General features: G+C 44.0%; 1 protein-coding gene and 1 long non-coding RNA gene across 3 annotated transcripts in view; one reads left to right on the top strand and one right to left on the bottom strand.

Annotated features, from left to right (window-relative positions):
- The window catches only part of LOC109495245, a 97,403-nt gene that overhangs the window by 81,875 nt on the left and 1,405 nt on the right, over positions 1-14,123 (bottom strand). The window contains exons 2-3 of one of the 2 annotated variants that reach the window (XR_006590945.1): positions 8,282-8,324; positions 7,654-7,803 (exon numbers count right to left, since the gene is read on the bottom strand). This is a non-coding gene — a long non-coding RNA (uncharacterized LOC109495245). The remainder of the gene's footprint in view (positions 1-7,653; positions 7,804-8,281; positions 8,325-14,123) is intronic. The other variant, XR_006590946.1, reaches the window with a different exon arrangement.
- Positions 13,962-14,123, top strand: part of SCNN1B (sodium channel epithelial 1 subunit beta) — a 60,987-nt gene continuing 60,825 nt past the window's right edge. The window contains exon 1 of the mRNA XM_011290618.4: positions 13,962-14,074. The gene's annotated coding sequence lies outside the window, so the exon portion shown is untranslated. The remainder of the gene's footprint in view (positions 14,075-14,123) is intronic.

Below are 14,123 nucleotides of genomic sequence, written 5' to 3'. Positions count from 1 at the left end.
GGCTCAGTCGGTAGAGCATGACACTTGATCTCAGGGTTGTGAGTTCAAGTCCCACGTTAGGCATGGAGCCTACTTTAAAAAAAAAAAAGAAAAGAAAAGAAATTATTCACAGTAAAGAACAAAAGACAAGAGCAGGCTCAACAAGCATTCATTTATCTCACAAATATTTATTGAGCGCCTACTATGTACCAGGCACTGATTTAGGCACTGAGGCTATAGTGATTGAAAAAAAATTTAAAGTCCTTTCCTGCCTTCCTGGAATTGCATCCAGGTGAAGAAAGACAATCAAGCAGGTACAGTATAATGTAGGTCAAGTGGTGACAAGTGCTATGCAGAAAAACAAGGGCAAGAAAAAAAGGACAAGAAGAACATCTATGTTGGGTAGATACTGTCATTTTATGGGGGATAATCTAGGAAGACTTTCCTGAGGGATTGACATTTGAGCAGAGCTCTAAAAAATGTGAGAAAAACAAACACTGGGATACTTGGTAGAGGAGCAAAGGTTTAAAACAGAGGGAATGGTAAGTGCAAAGGTCCTGAGGTAGGAGCATGCTTCAAGTTATTCAGGAAGCAACAAGGAGGCCAATGAGGGTCATGTGGAATGACAAGAGGGAGAATGGTAGGAGATGAGCTCAGAGAAGTGGTGAAGGCGAAGAAGGGTCACAGATAATGGGGAAACTTCCAGGCCATTCCAGCTTTTACTCTGAGATGAGAAACATTGAAGGAGGGACATGATTTGACTTAGTTTTATTATTATTGTTGTTGTTGTTGTTGTTGGATTTCTAAACATACAAAAGGAGAGAGATATGAACACTCATATACCCATCATACAGTCTCATCACTGATTTATGCTGAATCTTATTTCATCCATACCTTCCTCACCACCCAAACAGATTATTTTGAGGTAAATTTCCCAGACATCTTATCATTTCACCTGTAAGTATATTTATATACATCTTTAAAATATAAGGCTCCTTTAAGAAAACTCACAACAGACTGTCATCACACCTAAAAAATTAACAATAACTCCTGAATATTGTAAACTATTTAGTGTTCAATTGTCCCAACTGTCTTATCAATAATTTTCAGAGATGATATGAATCAGCATCCGAATAAGAATAATGAATCACAATTGTTAAAATAGCTCTTAAATATATTTCAGTCCCTAGGAGTCTCCTTTTTTTCTTTCAGTGTTATTGAGATACAACTGAAGGCACTGTGTAAGTTTAAGGTGTACAGCATAATGACTTGATTTACATAAATTGTGAAATAATTACTACAGTAAATTTAGTTAACATCCATTAGTTCATGTAGATATAAAAAAAGGAAGGAAGGAAGGAAGGAAGGAAGGAAGGAAGGAAGGAGGAGAGGAAGGAAGATTTTTTTTCTTATGACAAGAGTTTTTTTAATTTACTCTGTAGCAACTTTCAGATATACCTACGGCAGTGGTAACTATAATCATCACGTTGTCCATTACACCCCCAGCATGTGTTTATCGTACAACTGGAAGTTTGTACCTCTTGACCACCTTCTCCTATTTCCCCTACCCTCCACCCCCTGCCTCTGGCAACCACAAATTGGACCTCTTTATCTAGGTTGTTTTTTTGTTTGTTTTTAGGTTCCACATATAAGTGAAATCACAGAGATTTTGTCTTTCTCTGTCCGACTTATTTACTTAGCCTGATGCTCTCGAGGTCCATCCATGTGGTTGCAAATGGCAGGATTTCCTTCTTTTTATGGTGGGATAGTATTCCCTTGCATATATACACCATAACTTGTTTATCCATTCATCTGTCAATGGACACTTAGGTTGTTTCCAGGTCCTGGTTATTGTAAATAATGCTGCAATGCACATGGAAGTGTAGATATCCCTTCGATATAGTGATTTTGTTTCCTTTGGATTTATACCCTGTCGTGAAATTTCTGGATCATCTGGTAGTTCTACTTTTAAGTTTTTGAGGGTCCAGGATTCTCCTTCATATCTATTTTTCTTTTTTATTTTTCAATTGAAAGAACTGGCTCATTTGTCCCACAGAGTTTCCTACCATCTGAATTTTGCTGCTTACACCCCCATGGTATTATTTAACATGTCCCTCTGGATTTCGTATAAATTGGTAGTTATATCTAGAGACCTGGTCAGATTCAAGTTTACTTTTGGGAGGGAGGGGCAAGACTACTTCATAGATAATGTTGGGTACTTTCGTTAGAAGATGCATAACGTTGAGGGGCGCCTGGGTGGCTCAGTCAGTTAAGCACCTGACTTCGGCTCAGGTTATGATCTTGCAGTTTATGAGTTCGAGCCCCACATTGGGCTGTGTGCCATCAGTGCAAAGCCCACTTCAGACCCTCTGCCTCCCTCTCTCTCTCTCTCTCTGCCCTCCCTCACTTGTCCCTCTCTCCCTCACTCAAAAATAAATTTAAAAACATTTTTAAAAAGATGCATAATGTTTGATCGCCTCTCATGTCATCATCTAAACAGCCACAAATGATTTTTGCTTAGATCTGTTAATTCTTCAGAAGCTTCAAAGTGTTGGCATTTTGTTTTATTTTCTTCTTTCTTTCATGTATATAAGATATGCAAAGTTCCCCACATCACCTATTTGGCTACCCTGCATAGGACAAGCATAATATACGCTTGGCTCTTTCCCTTTATAAATTTTCAAAATAATGAATTAATACCCTAGCCTGTTCCTTCTCCATTGCCACATAACAAATTACCCATGTAGTGGCTTAACACAATTCCCATTTATTATCTTACAGTCTCTGTGGGTGAAGAATCCCAGTCTGGTTAGCTGGGTCCTCTCCTGCAGTCTCTCACCAGCCTGTCATCAAGGTATTGGTTGGGGCTGTGGTCTCATGGAAAGGCTTGACTGGGGAGAGATTTGCTTTTGAGCTCACTCACACAGTTGGGGAGGGGAGTACACAGGGCGTTACCACTAAGAGGCAACCTTTGGGGGCCACCCTACCGTCGTCCTGCCACACCCAGCATTTTTCTGTTTGCTTACTAAGACCTGGATTATTTAAATCTTTTTTTTTTTTTTAAGTAGGCTCCACGCCCAATGTGGGGCTTGAACTCACAACCCTGAGATGAAGAGTTACACAACAGAGTTCTACCAACTGAGCCAGCCGGGTACCCACTATGACCTGGATTATTAAAGCATAAAAGGATTATTCTGGCTGCTCCGTGGAAACTATAGAGCAGGGAGCATGTTGTAAGCTCCCAGCTGTAAGCATTCCCAGTCTCGTTATTTGCTACCTCACTATTAAATAATGACTTACACTTAACAATGAGACAATAAGAGACCTCGTTAGCATATTGGCTGGGAGTGGAATCCTGAGCAAAACCGTGTACAGGAGCAGGGCCTCTGCCCCGCTCCAGAACGCCAGCCTAAGAGTTGTGTTGGTGCTGTGTCTTCTTCGCGCTCCAGCTGTAGCTCCAGTAAAGCCTTGCCTGTGCCTTTGGTTTGGGGGTACAGCCTCACTACATATCATTGTGGGGGCCCCCAAACCTGAGTCCAGTAACAGGACTACGTAAGGGTAAACAGTTTCTGTTGTTATTTTATGGTTGTTGCAACGATTATTGTAACATACGTGGTTAAACTAATTTTCTAAAGTTTATTTAATTTGAGAGAGAGAGGGAGGGAGGGAGAGAATCCCAAGCAGGCTCCGCACTGCCAGTGCAGAGCCCGACTCCTGGCTCCTGACCTGAGCGGAAATCAAGAGGCAACTGCTGAACCCACAGGGTGACCCAGGCACCCCTATTAAACTCTAGTTTTGAAGGCCACATAATTGCTAATTTCTTTAAGGCTGCCCCGCCTGTCGCTGGCTGTGGCCCCACACTAGCTAGCAAGGCTTTGTCTCTCAGTAGACTGAGCCAAACGAACATCTCCTGTTTTCTTTCCCAGCTGAACCAGTGATTTCAGGCCACTTCAGTAGCAATTAAATAGCTTCAAAAGTGAATCTGACTCATTAAAACACTCAGTTGTCTGAGAGGACTTGGTCCTAAAGCAAACAGGGCTCCTCCTATTCTTTTTTTTTTAAGTGTAAACACTGTTTATTAGGGTTTTTCAAGTTTTTATTTTGTTTGTTTTTTAGGGTTTTTCAAGTTTTTAATTACATGAGTGATATACGAAATACTTTTTTTTTTTTTAAAGTAATACAGTAAGAGACTCTTAAAAACTGAGAACAAACTGAGGGTTGATGGGGGGTGGGAGGGAGGGGAGGGTGGGTGATGGGCATTGAAGAGGGCATCTTTTGGGATGAACACTGGGTGTTGTATGGAAACCAATTTGACAATAAATTTCATATATTAAAAAAAAAGTAATACAGCTAAAGGTAAAATTACCCTTTACTATCCTACCTCTGCTAATGCCCTTTCTTTTTTTTTTTAAACTGTCTAGCCCTATTTTTTTTAATTTTTTTTTAATGTTTATTTTTTTTTTGAGACAAAGAGAGACAGAGCATGAACGAGGGAGGGTCAGAGAGAGAGGGAGACACAGAATCTGAAGCAGGATCCAGGCTCTGAGCATGCAGCACAGAGCCCAACACGGGGCTTGAACTCATGGACTGTGAGATCATGACCTGAGCCGAAGTCGGCCACTTAACCGACTGAGCCACCCAGGTGCCCCAATGCTCTTTCGTTCTAGAAGTAACCACAATTAATAATCTGGTGTGTACCCTTGTACAACTTTGTCCCTGCATTTACATAAACATATATGTACTCATTAAAATGAACTCTATTGTTTTATATGGTTTCTATAAATTGTCCTATAGTAGGCATTGTTCTGCAACTTGCTTCAAAATCTTCAAAAGTGAGTATCACTGGGGATAAAAGGCACAGCAAAGAAAATGTAATCAATGACACTGGAATAGCACTGTATGATGACAAACCGGAATTACACTGTGGTGAGCACAGCATAAGTACAGGGTGGTCAAATTGCTACATTGTACACCTGGAACTAAGGTAACATTGTGTGTCAACTGTACTTCAATACAAAAACAATAATCATTAAAAAATAAAATATAAAAAAAATAAAAAGGCACATAACTGAAAACAAAACAAAAAAAAGTGACCACGACTCATTAAATACCCAATTGTTTGGGAAGATTTGGTGCTAAATTTTCCCACGTCTCACCTCCAATCCCCCAGCAAATCATGTCAGCTACCCCTGAAAAATAAACCCAGAACCTCACTACTTCTCACTACCTCCATGTCACCCACCCTGTTCTTGCTTCATCTCTAGCCTCCCTGTGGTCCATTCTCAAGAATTCTTACAGAGAGAGTCATTTCAACTTCTAGCCAGACATACCCAAAATAACTGAAGGCAGGAACTGAAGCAGATATCTGTATACCCAAGCTCATTATAGCACTATTCACAATAGCCCCCAAAACGTCTATCAACAGGTAAATGGAAAATATATACATGCAATAGAATATCATTCAGTCTTAAAAAGGAAGAAAGTTCTGCAGCACCTGGGTGGCTCAGTCAGTTCAGCGTCTGACTGCGGCTCAGGTCATGATCTCGCGGTCAGTGAGTTCGAGCCCCGGGTCGGGCTCTGTGCTGACAGCTCAGAGCCTGGAGCCTGTTTCCGATTCTGTGTCTCCCTCTCTCTGACCCTTCCCTGTTCATGCTCTGTCTCTCTTTGTCCCAAAAATAAATAAATTTTTAAAAAATGCTTAAAATGGCATATTTTATGTTATGTATATCTTATCACAATAAAAAAAATGTTAAAAATTTTTCAGTCAAGTTGCATCATCCCAAGCCCTCCAAAGGCCCTCCATCTCAATGACTCAAGATTACAGTCCCTACACTGGCCCTCCTACATGTTTTATCCCCTCCTCCCCAGCTTCCTAAAGCCCCCTCTTCTCCTAGTTCACTTCTGCTCCAGACACACTGGCCTCCTTACTGTTCCTCAAACACACCAGGCAAGCTCTCTGCCTCAGGGGCTTTGCACTTGCTGTTCCTTCTGCCTGGTACATTCTTCCAGGTATCTGCAGGGTTAGCTTCCTCACCTCCTATACACTGACAATCCTCCCTAAAATCCAACCTCTGTCCAATCTCCTCTGGCCTGAATGTTTTTTCTCCATAGCAGCTATTACCCTCTAGAAAATACATTCTCTGATTTGCTTATTGTCTGTCTTCCCTCCCTAGAATGTAAGAGTGTTCGAGTGTTTTCAAGTCTCTAAGCCACAACCTGACCTTTCTCAGGATTCCCGGATGCAACTGAAAACCTCAATAGCAAAGTTGTAAATCTATTCCCAGATCTTCTTCCTTTAGGTCAAGGCCTCTTGGGAGCTGATTAAATTTTTTCTCTGGTCCAGTACACAGAGAAAAATGGAAAGGTATGTGCCACAAGTGACCAGGTGAGCCCTGAGCGCCAGCCTGGCTGTGCCCCGTGGGATCTGGGCTCTGTGGTTAGATTTCTGGGAAGAAAGTGAAAACTGCCAGGCTTGGCAGTGGCCAGAAGCTTTTGAGGCCGGTTGGAGGGGAGAGGCCCAGCCGGGAAGCCGCGCTCAAATGCCCACAGGACGGAGACAAGTGGGCAGGCCGGCTGCACCAACTCTGGGCACCACGGGAGTGGGGGTCATGGGGAACCGGGGCTCATTCAGCTGCCCTGCAGCTCCAACTGTCCCGGGCCAAGCAGGAATGGAAGGCCTGTGTCACCAGACCTCCTGACTGCTCATTTTCCAGAGAATCAGGAAGTTGATTTTTATGTGCTATTCCCTGACTTTTAAACGTTAGCTCAAAATTGTTTTAATGCCATGTGGTGTGACGAAATATGTTTGAAAACTGGATCTCCCCCATTCCCCACACACCCCTCTATAGGACTACCAGTTTACAACTCCACGGTTTAGCAAAATGTATGAAAACACGGACTTTGGTTTCAGAGAGACCTGTTTTTTTCTGCAGTTTGGACAAATTCCTCAACATCTGCAAGTCTGTTTCTTTATCCATAAAATGAGAACAAAAATAGAACCTACCTCATAGGCTGGTTTTGGAGGAAGAAGGAGACTTAGCACACGTGTGCCTGGCAAATAGCGCCACAGTTCAATAATCGGGGTAGTGCAACAATTGGGGTGGGGTGGGGACATGGGCCCGGGGAATTCTGGGGAGAGAAAGGAGAGTAACAAAAAGGGCAGCTTGGTGTCAGCTGTTTGTTGTGGTCAGAGGCAGAGGAGCACCGAAGCGTGCTATGGCCTATGGGAATGAGACTGGAGATCCAGAGACCCACCTTTGATCCATAGACTCGGATAAAGATTCTGCCAACCAAACCAGAGCTCCAGCGCCCAGGGCCTCCAGACCTGCAGGTGGCACTGCATCTCTAAGAAGCTCTATCTCAGGGCCTCATACAGGTCCCAAGCCCTGGCTGCCCATTCTGTACTTAAACACAGCCCTGATCTGTCTGAGCCTAACTGCAGGACTTCACATCTGTGTTTGTCTTAGTTTATCTTCTTAGATTAGGGCCAGACATTCCAGACCGTCAAGATCCTGTAAAAAGATATACTACCTGTCCCTCCAAACTTCTTTTGTAGTTTGGATAACATTTTCACCAGAATCAGTTAGTAGTCTTGTGGTTGCAAGCAACAGAAACCCCAATGCAAGATAGCTTGAGAAGGAAAAAAGGTGGGGGGGGATTTATAGCTTCAGGCACCTGCAATGTCCAAGGGTAGCCTGAGGTGATGCTTGACATGGGTCACATGATGAAACTATGACCTAGTTTCTCTCTGTCATCTTTCCAGATGGGCTCCATTCTTATATAGCCTCTTCACAGCTGCAGCCCCACATCTGAACAACTTGAAGCCTGTGGTACTCCAAAGGAAAAAGTCTTTGTATAGAGTTTCATTGACTATGGTTAACCTGACTTGGGTCACATTCCCTCCCTTGAACCAGTCAACATCCCAAGAGAAATGTAATGTGCTGATCACCAAGCTGGGACTATACCAATCCTAAATGGAGTGGTAATAAATGAAATGGACTAGGGATGAGGAAGGGGTGGACTAGGGATGAGGAAGTGAGCTAAATCAGATACACTTAGGGGCGCCTGGGTGGCGCAGTCGGTTAAGCGTCCGACTTCAGCCAGGTCACGATCTCGCGGTCCGGGAGTTCGAGCCCCGCGTCAGGCTCTGGGCTGATGGCTCAGAGCCTGGAGCCTGTTCCCGATTCTGTGTCTCCCTCTCTCTCTCTGCCCCTCCCCCGTTCATGCTCTGTCTCTCTCTGTCCCAAAAATAAATAAACATTGGGGAAAAAAAAATTAAAAAAAAAAAATCAGATACACTTACCTGAAGTAGAATAAATGAATGGATGCTCAGTGCCTCACTCCTCCTGAGAAGAAAAAAAAAATTACCTTATTTTTTAATGCAAAGTATTGTTTCAATAGTGGTTATAAAGCACAGCATCTAACACTCCATTGATCACCAAGGAAGGCTTGGCTGATCTTGGATCCCTTTTACTATCTTATCATCTCCTTGAAGTGCATTAACCTGATTAAAGGAAAGAGGAAAACCATTCTTCCACACTAGTATATACAAATATTCAATATCATTTTTTTCAGTGGGGGGGTTGGTATTTAGAGGCCTCCCAAACCAGTCATGAATCCATCCAGACATGAAATCACCCAACTGCGCCATAATTCAGCCCACAGTTCTTCCACTAGAAAAAGTTTGGTTTTGGGGCGCCTGGGTGGCGCAGTCGGTTAAGCGTCCGGCTTCAGCCAGGTCACGATCTCGCGGTCCGTGAGTTCGAGCCCTGCGTCGGGCTCTGGGCTGATGGCTCAGAGCCTGGAGCCTGCTTCCGATTCTGTGTCTCCCTCTCTCTCTGCCCCTCCCCCGTTCATGCTCTGTCTCTCTCTGTCCCAGAGGTGAGTGAACGTTGAAAAAAAAAAAAAATTAAAAAAAAAAAAAAAAGTTTGGTTTTGGTTTTAAATTTGGCCAAATGATGCATAGTTCTAAACACCTGGCAAAAGTCCTCGTGGACATTCTCTGATATCCCTCAGACCAGGTCTCAGTCGAAAAAGAAGCAAGTTCAGTCTTCAGAAACCCAAGCCAACTCTGAGAGAACAAAACTCTTTGTTCACAGTTGCTTGGAATGCATACCTTAACATTTGTTAGCCTAACAGCAACCTGTCCATAGTTCCTAGACACCCCCCAATGCCAGCCACCCCCACACTGGAAATCATGACCCAAAGACATGTAGGGGCACCTGGGTGGCTCAGTTGGTTAAGCGTCTGATTTTGCCTCAGGTCATAATCTTGCTGTTCATGAGTTCGAGTCCCCTATTGGGCTCTCTGCTGTCAGCGCAGAGCCTGCTTTGGATCCTCTGCCTCCCTCTCTCTTTGCCCCACCCCCACTAACACACATTCTCTCTCTGTCTCTCAAAAATAAATAAACATTAGAAAGAAAGAAAGGGAAGAAGGGAAAGAAGGAAGGAAGGAAGGGAGGGAGGAATGAAGGAGAAAGAAAGAAAGAAAGAAAGAAAGAAAGAAAGAAAGAAAGAAAGAAAGAAAGAAAGAAAGAAAGAAAGAAAAAGGAAGGAAGGAAGGAAGGAAGGAAGGAAGGAAGGAAGGAAGGAAGGAAGGAAGAAAGGCGGCTGCGTGGCTCAGTGGGTTGAACGTCCAACATCGGCTCAGGTGGTGATCTCATGATTCACGAGTTCCAGCCCTGCTTTGTGCTCTGTGCTGACAGCTCAGAGCCTGGAGCCTGCTTTGGATTCTGTGTCTCCCTCTCTCTCTGCCCATCCCCTACTTGTACTCTGTCTCTCAAAAAAAACAAACATTTTAAAAAATTAAAAAAAAAAAAAAAAGAACCACATGCCATCTGTACAAAGCTGCTCACGGCAATACAGTACTGGAGGAGACACACCCCAATAATATCCAACACCAGAGCCTGGCCAGGAAAATACAGCGTGTGAACCAAGAGGAAAATCCTCTGAAATAATACGTATCAGGTTGAGCCATATGAAATTGCCATTTTGCAGGTTAATGATAGTCAAATATTAATTTGGTATGGTTACAGCTGAATAAAGTAGGGCAGTCATTTTCAAAGTGTGGTTCACAGACTTACAGCGTTGGGGTGGGGCTCCCAAAACCCTGTCAAGAGGAACAGGGGGTCAAAATTATTTTCATAATAGGGGCACCCGGGTGGCTCAGTCAGTTAAGTGTCCAACTTCAGCTCGGGTCATGATCTTGCAGTTCATGGGTTCAAGCCCGGAGGCGGGCTCTGTGCTGACAGCTCAGAGCCTGGAGCCTGCTTTGGATTTGGTGCCTCCCTCCCTCTCTGCCCCTCCCCACTCATGCTCTGTCTCTCTCTCAAAAATAAACATTTAAAAAATGTTTAAAAAATTATTTTCATAATAATACTAAGGTGTTATTTGCCTTTTTCTCCATGTTGACATCTGTACGGACATAGGCAATTGTTGACAAAAGCAATGTGGGTAACATTATATGAAACTGTATTTCCTTCATTTATTTCAACAAAAAAACATTAACACAATAGTCGGAGTACAGAAGCAGATGTCAGAATCACGCTGTCCTTTAGCTAGCCAGATATTAAAGAGATTTGCAAAACTGCTAACCAATGCCATTCTTCCCACTAATATTCTTTGTTTTGGAAAATATTTTTTATAAAGGCATTTTATTTATGTTAACATGTAGTGGGTTTATTATTTTTATATTTTAATGAATCAAAAATATTTTTTAAGTATCTGTTTTAATTTTTAATGTGGTTAAGTATCAATGGATGTAACCTTCATGAGCAAAAACTCTCTGGGGTCTTCAATAATATTTAAAAGTGCAAAGGACTCCTGAGGCCGAAAACTTTGAGAATTCCTATATTAGGATAATTTACAGAAAAATATGCGTGAAACGAAGTGGAAACAATCAGCACAATAAGAAAATATGTAAAAAATGTGGAGGGGTGCCTGGTTGGCTCAGAAGGTGGAGTACATGACTGTTGATCTCAGGGTTGTGAGTTCGAGCCCCAAGTTGAGTATAGAGATTAGAACTAAAATCTTAAAAAAAAAAAAAATGTGGAGACAGCACCAGGTTCAGAGACCACAATATTTTTTTAAAGAGATCATTTTTTTTTTTTAAATACAGAAAAGTACAAAAAATAACGAAACAATCACCCAGGGTCTCACCACCCATAACTAAAAGTTAACATTTTGTACTGTTTGCTTTCAGTATTTTTTAAAAATTAATTAAGTAAGTAATTAGACTTTCCAGCTAAAGTTAGAATTCCTTTGGTCCCCATCCTGTTGCTGAACTCCGAATATCATGAATTCTGGTGGTTTCCTTCCAGTATATAGTTATAAATTCCTTATGATATTTTAAAAATTTCCTTGAAATAATTCATACTGTACAAATTAGTTTGCTGCAGTTAAGTGGCCAGGCCATGGATTAAGACTATCTGGGTTCAAGTTCCTACTCTGATGCTTCTGTGACCTTGAGCAATTACCTCTGTGCCAGTTTCTTCATTTGTAAAATAGGGGTAACATTGGTACCAATTCCATGAGGTTGTTGTGAGTTTTAATATAAGTGCCTGGAACAGTATCTGTCACAGAATTTTACCACTATAAAAGTATTTGCTTTTGCTCTCTTATTCCAACTTTCTTGCTTTTTAAAAAAAATTTTTTTAATTCTTTTATTTATTTTTGAGAGACAGACAGAATGTGAGCAGGGGAGGAGCAGAGAGAGGGGGAAATACAGAATCCGAAGCAAGCTCCAGGCTCTGGGCTGTCAGCACAGAGCCCGAAGCAGGCCCGAACTCACAAACTGTGAGATCATGACCTGAGACGAAGTCAGACGCTTAATTGACTGAGCCACCCAGGTGCCCCCAATTTTTTTGTTTTTCACTCATGATTTTGAAAAAATTTTTAAATGTTTTTATTCATTTTTGAGACAGAGAGATACAGAGCACGAGCAGGGGAGGGGCAGAGAAAGAGGGAGACACAGAATCTGAAGCAGTCTCCAGGCTCTGAGCTGTCAGCACAGAGCCCAACACGGCGCTCGAACTCACAGACTGTGAGATCATGACCTGAGCTGAAGTTGTACGCTCAATTGACTGAGCCACCCAGGTGCCCCTCAGTCACGATTTTGAAGTCTACAGACATTCATATACATAAAATATGTTCTTCTTAAGTGTTGTAGAGTATTCCATTGAATAAACATGCCATATTTGTATTACTTCTTTACTACAAAAGCGATAATAATAAACTAAAATTTCTACTTTAGAAGTTCACAGATTTATCTTGTCAAAAATCTTGGGGCACCTGGGTGGCTCAGTCAGTTAAGGATCTAACTCTTGATTTCAGTTTGGGTCATGATCTCAACATTGTGAGATAGAGCCCCACAATTGGCTCCACACTGGGTGTGGAGCCTGCTTAAGATTCTCCCTCTCCCTCTCCCTCTGCCCTCTTCCATGGCATGCACGTGTGTGTGTGCACACACGCTCACTCTTGCTCTCTTAAAAAAAAAAAAAACACGAAAAAACTTGGTTGACTAATTTTCTCCAGCAGGGCTCATCCTCTCCAGTAGACACAACAAAGGCCTCCCAAAGATGCCTATGTCCTCATTCCCAGAACCTGCAAATCTGTTAAATTACATGGCACAGGGGAATTAAGATTGCAGATAGAATTAAGTTTGGCTATCAGCTGGCCTAGAAAGAGAGAGATTATCCAGGATCTCTAGGGAGGCCCAATGCAATCATGAGGGTCTCGATGAGTGGAAGAAGGATGCCAAAGGGAGAGAACTGGACAGATGGTACGGGAGAAAAACTTGGCCCCCTATTGCTGGCTCTTAAGGTAAAGGAAGGGGCCACAAGCCAAGGAAAGCAGGCAGTATTTACAAGCTAGAAAAGGCAAGGAAATAGGTTCTCCCCTAGAGCCTCTAGAAGAAATACAGTCCTCCCTCTTCTTGATTTTAGGGGTGTTGGATCTCTGACCTCCAGAACTGTAAGACAATCATTTTGTGTGTATTAAGCAAATTCATTTGTAGTCATTTGTTACAGGACAAGAGAAAAGGAATCCGGTCTCTTAATGGTGGATGGAGAAGGCTGACTTTTGGGGTTCACTATGCATGTGCAATGAGAAACAACGTGTTAAGCATATTGGCAAGGAAGTGGCTAAAGTGATCATCTTTGGAAACATGACCTGATGAAGAGAAGAGAGGGAAAGAAGTGAAGACTGCAGGAAAGGCGAGAGCCTGACAGTGAGCAAAAGCTGAAGTGCACGGGGCGGGTTGGGGTGGGGGGTGGGGGGTGGGTCACTGGGAGGAAACCCAGAGGCTCAAACCAGTAGGTAGGGTGTTTGAATTTCTAATGCAGAAGTGGGCCTTCAGGGAAAGACTGGGATCTAGGAGTGACCTTGGAGGGGGTGGCTGACGCAGAGACAAGGAGGTCACTGGGAAATCAGAGGTGAGCTAATTCCATCTCATAGGTTAGCTGAGGTTCATGGACATTGGGGGTGGGGGGCATTAGCTTCAAGAAGGAGCCTGTTCCTTGCAAAATTGCCTAAAATCCCCACCTTGCCCAGAGGGTAATCTGCCAGGGGTGGGGCGTGGTGTGGAAGTAACAGGGGTGCACGCATGTGTTGTGTTTGGTACACCGCGAGGTAGGACAGAGTGGTTAGGGAGTTAGTGGCCTATGATGTGCAGGGGGGACTGGCGGGGACAGTGACTCGTCTGAGAAACACGCGAGTAAGGGGGTCTATGTGCACCTATTGGGTCGTGTGTGGGTGTGGTGGGGTCCAGACATGCGGGGTGTGGGGGGGGGAGTATGCGGGGTGCGTGCGAGTGGGCGGCAGGGGTGCGGGGTGCTCGGGGTACGTGGGGGTGGCACGTGGGCACGAGTGGGTGTGCGGGGCCGAAGCTGGTCGGCCGGGAGGAGAGCGGCCGGGGCCAGGAGCGTGCGCGCGTCGGCCCGCGGTCTGCGCCGCCAAGCTCCGCCCGCGAGCGCTACCGGGCTTCCCGCCCCCTCGGCCTGCTCCCTCCCCATCCCCGTCGCCGCGCGCGCTCCCAGCCCCAGCGCCGCAGACGCCCGGCCGCCGCCTCTGTCGCCGCCCGGAGCCGCTGCAAGGAGCAGGTATGACAGCGACCCCGGGAGAACGCAGGGGCCGCCCTGCCGCGGCGCC

Source organism: Felis catus, chromosome E3 (assembly GCF_018350175.1).
Source record: "Felis catus isolate Fca126 chromosome E3, F.catus_Fca126_mat1.0, whole genome shotgun sequence".
Lineage (NCBI taxonomy): Eukaryota > Metazoa > Chordata > Mammalia > Carnivora > Felidae > Felis > Felis catus.
Note: the sequence above shows the minus strand (reverse complement) of the source record. Positions and strands in the feature narration are given on the sequence as shown.